The following is a 4,506-nucleotide window of genomic DNA, read 5'->3' as shown; positions in this document are numbered from 1 at the left end:
GACAAGCTCAAAAACTTTAATTTGCACTTATCAGAGATTGTAGTGTGATTTTCTTCACACTATCAAATAAATGTAAGTACCAGTCCAACAGAAAGCCAAGACAATTCCAGCTCATCTGTCTTGAAGGTCAATATTGTGATAGAGCCAATGCTGAATTTTTAATAATTTGGCCAAGTTGAGGCAAAATATCCCTGATGGATAATTTATTCAAAAAGCAATGCAAAAAGCCTGTAACTCTGGACAGTACTGGCAAAGAGGAAAACAGACAAGTCAAAGAGGGGAAAGTCAGAGGGGAGATTCTGTGACTTAAGTTCAAATGTTTCGCCTTCAGGGGCACCAAAATTCCATGTGGACTGAAGCCAGGAAACAGTTGTTGCAGCTTCCTTTTCCTTTGAGTTACTTGGTCAAAATCCCTGATGTCATTGTCACACCCCTTTTCCTCCCTAGTCTATAACTACGCATGCGTGTGCGTGCACGTGTGCGTGTGCGGTTGCTCACGTGGCCCCTTAGGGCCGGTTTCGGTCAACGATGTGGGAGAATTTCTAGACAGCAATATAGGTCGAGGTCGCCCCTCCTAAGTAAGTTGAATTTTGAAAATGTATAATTGCTTATAATATGAGGTTAAGCTGACCCCATTACTCCAACGACTGAGCCTCTTCGAGGAACGTTTATTACGTAATCTCTACCCATGGAGAAACAGGCCGATCTGAGCCTCAAAGGGGCAGTTCAGGACATCAAAGTCCCAAGTAGCTTCATTCCTTTGGAAAGTTGCTGATAAAATACGACACTGTAGGATTTAGCAGTCCGCTTGAAGGAGGAAGAGAATTACACTACAATCTCTGATAAGTGCAAATCAAAAGTCCTTGAGCTTGTTCTTTCAACCTTGTCGGCCGGTTGGCTCGGTCTCCATCACAGCGGCGCGAGCTCCTGTTGGCAACTGCAGCTCTCTCCCTTCGATCCCTTCCCACCAGGTCCTGGAATTTGCCCACCATGGCTCTTCTCACTGCGGCAGCCCGGTTCTTGGCAGCCAAGAACTCATCCTGCCTCATCCTTGCCGCCCGGCACACCAGTGGTGCTTCTACGAATTTGAAAGTTGTACTGAGCAATCTGATACCTAAGGAGCAGACCAGGGTTAAGACCTTCAGACAGCAACATGGGAAGACAGTCTTGGGTGAAATCACTGTGGACATGATGTACGGTGGCATGAGAGGCATGAAGGGACTTGTGTATGAGACATCGGTTCTTGATCCTAATGAGGGCATCCGTTTCCGAGGCTATAGTATCCTTGAATGTCAGAAACTGCTTCCTAAGGCTAAGGGTGGGGAAGAACCCCTCCCCGAAGGCTTGTTTTGGCTGCTAGTAACTGGACAGATACCCACAGAGGAACAGGTATCTTGGCTCTCACAAGAATGGGCCAAAAGGGCAGCTCTACCTTCTTATGTGGTCACCATGCTAGACAATTTTCCGACCAAACTGCACCCTATGTCTCAACTCAGTGCAGCCATCACAGTCCTCAGCGGTGAAAGCAACTTTGCCCGAGCGTATGCAGAGGGAATGAACAAGGCTAAGTACTGGGAGCTCATCTATGAAGACTGCATGGACCTGATTGCCAAGCTACCATGTGTTGCAGCAAAGATCTACCGGAATCTGTACCGGGAGAACAGAAATATTGAGGCCATTGACCCTAAGCTGGACTGGTCCCACAATTTTACCAACATGTTAGGCTACACGGACCCTCAGTTCACCGAGCTCATGCGTATGTACCTCACCATCCACAGCGACCATGAGGGTGGTAATGTAAGCGCCCACACATGCCATTTGGTGGGCAGTGCCCTCTCAGACCCTTACCTATCCTTTGCAGCAGCCCTGAATGGGCTGGCGGGGCCTCTACATGGACTAGCAAATCAGGAGGTGCTTGTCTGGCTGACGCGGCTGCAGAAGGAAGTTGGCAAAGACGCGTCAGATGAGAAGTTACGAAACTACATCTGGAACACACTCAACACGGGACGGGTTGTCCCAGGATATGGTCATGCGGTGCTAAGGAAGACTGATCCACGTTACGCCTGTCAGCGAGAGTTCGCTCTGAAATATCTGCCTAAAGATCCCATGTTTAAGCTGGTTGCTCAGCTGTACAAGATTGTGCCTGATATCCTCTTAGAGCAAGGAAAAGCCAAGAACCCTTGGCCCAACGTAGATGCTCACAGCGGAGTGCTACTCCAGTACTATGGCATGACGGAGATGAATTACTACACAGTCCTGTTCGGCGTGTCGAGGGCACTGGGTGTACTGGCCCAGCTCATCTGGAGCAGAGCCCTAGGCTTCCCTCTAGAAAGGCCTAAGTCCATGAGCACGGATGCTCTGATGAAGTTTGTGAACTCTAAATCAGGGTAAAATGGGAGACTGGGGCCCGGGGGGAGGAAGCTTTAAAATAAAGTATAATTTTGTTTTGTTTGCTTTTAAGACTTAAGATTAAACTGTATCTGAGGCACTGAAAATACATTTGAGGTTAAAATATAAACAAAGACTTGAAAGACAAAGTGACCCCCTTCTCTCCTCACCAGCTCACCTCCCCCTCCTGGTATGAGTTACCCCCTCCCCCCAGTCCGTAGAATGACCGGGACTGATGCAGGTGGTCAGGGTTAGATCTGGCTACCCACCATCTCTAGAGTAAGAGTCCGGCTCCTCTCTTCCTTAAGTCAAAGCAGGTTACAGGAAAGCTGCAGTCACTCAGTGACGCTTTTGTTTCTATTCTGCCAGCCCCTAAATCATTTAGGCCATGGACAGGTCCCCTTTATGTCCATAGAAACCATGTTGGATGCCAGCTCTGTCAAATGCTAGGGCCTTTTCCCATACACACCAGCACCTCCTACCTAGCAATATCTTTTGGTTATAGCTGGAGGTGCTTTGGCAACTTTTTATGCTATCTGATGACCATAAATGGCATGGTATTTATTGTGACCAGCACCCAACATTTGTATCTATTTCTCCTTTTAAATTATAGCATTAAAGTTAAGGTCTGGGGGTGTTCTGTTTCCTTCCAGGCTTTCTATACCCGCTGTGCCTCAAGCTGAGGAGGCTCTGTGTCTCCCTGTCCTGGACTCTGCTAGGGGCCTCTCTTAGCAGGTCTGTCCCATCTGTGGTCTTCCCGGTCGTCTGGCTTTATCAGTCCTTAATGTGAACTAGGTCTTTTATTTCCATGGAATATAAGCCACAATCTTCTGACCTAAGTTTCTCCTGTTAATATGCTCTGGCACAGAACAAGGGCTCAGGAATGACCAGCCTCTTCAGGTTCTGGACCCAGGGGTTCTGGCCTTTCTTTTTTGAACAGCAATTATACATAGTTCCCATTGAATATTAGATAGACCTAGGGCTAGGGGCATTTTAAACAGTAAGCCTTCTTCTCATCCCTTGTCAAGGAAACGGTCTTTAATTATCAGTGCCTTTTGCTCTTCCCTTAAGTAAGAGCTCATAGCACGGCATTTATCTTAACAACCCCATTTGCACAAATGTTCAGTGATTCAGAATGTTCTACTGTCTTTTCCCTAAGAGATGCACTCCTGTTGTGCCCACTCCTTATCCCCAAAACTCCTGCCTGTGTTTGTATGGACCCCAACTCCAGCACCACACTGTTGAGATGAACACACCATAAACCCCTGGGTTACCTGTTATAGAGCCATGATACAGACTTCAGGTTGTTCTGCAGAAAATGAAAAATGATAAAAATGTTTGTATTAACAAAAATAAACAAATAAAGTCCTTGAGCTTGGTGGAGACAATAAAGTGTGGGCTTTGATGTCTGAAGTTGGTTAGATTTCATGCTTCTTCATTATTCACCGCGGAGTCTGGCATTATGAAAATAACACGACCTTTTTAAACCTCAGGTTCCTCTCCTGAAATGGATATTAAGTGACACCTACCTAAAAGGTTGATGAATTAGACAAAACAGAGTCCAGGGTGAACATGGATGTGTGTGTGTGTGTGTGTGTGTGTGTGTGTATGCGCGCGTGCGCACTCATGTTTGCACACACGCCTTCAGGGGTCAGGGAATGATATAGACACAGCAAGAACTATGCTTGTTATATAAATTAGGTCATAATATATAAGTAAATGATGTTATCATCCCAAAAGCTTAACAGGATTCAGTCCAGGAAGGACAATGAAGCCTTTGCCTGGTCATTTTCTGCCCCACCAGTTGCTTATAGGAAAACTCATCTCATTCCACACCCAGATCTTAATGGGAAAGACTGGAAATCCATGTTCTTGCCCCAATTTCCTTAAACACCCTGTGTCTTTCTCTGTCTTTCCATATCACTCATACAATACAGCTTCTCTACCTGACTGTAGCTGGGCTTGGCTGAGGTAAGGTTGGGGCCTTTCTTTTCCTCACAGCCTGTCACATGACCTGTTCTGGTACCGTCTCCCCACTCTCACACTTGTCCTCTTATCTCCAGACCTACTCAGTACTGCCTTGTAGCTATCTCACTACTGACAACTTCTCCCTCTCTT

General features: G+C 46.5%; 1 pseudogene across 1 annotated transcript; it reads left to right on the top strand.

Annotated features, from left to right (window-relative positions):
• Positions 1 to 498: 498 nt before the first annotated feature.
• LOC143436132 (citrate synthase, mitochondrial pseudogene) lies at positions 499 to 3,793 on the top strand (annotated as a pseudogene). The gene has a single exon (XR_013106337.1). The product of XR_013106337.1 is annotated as a citrate synthase, mitochondrial pseudogene (transcript).
• Positions 3,794 to 4,506: the final 713 nt, after the last annotated feature.

Source organism: Arvicanthis niloticus, chromosome 22 (genome assembly GCF_011762505.2).
Source record: "Arvicanthis niloticus isolate mArvNil1 chromosome 22, mArvNil1.pat.X, whole genome shotgun sequence".
Classification (NCBI taxonomy): domain Eukaryota; kingdom Metazoa; phylum Chordata; class Mammalia; order Rodentia; family Muridae; genus Arvicanthis; species Arvicanthis niloticus.
Note: the sequence above shows the minus strand (reverse complement) of the source record. Positions and strands in the feature narration are given on the sequence as shown.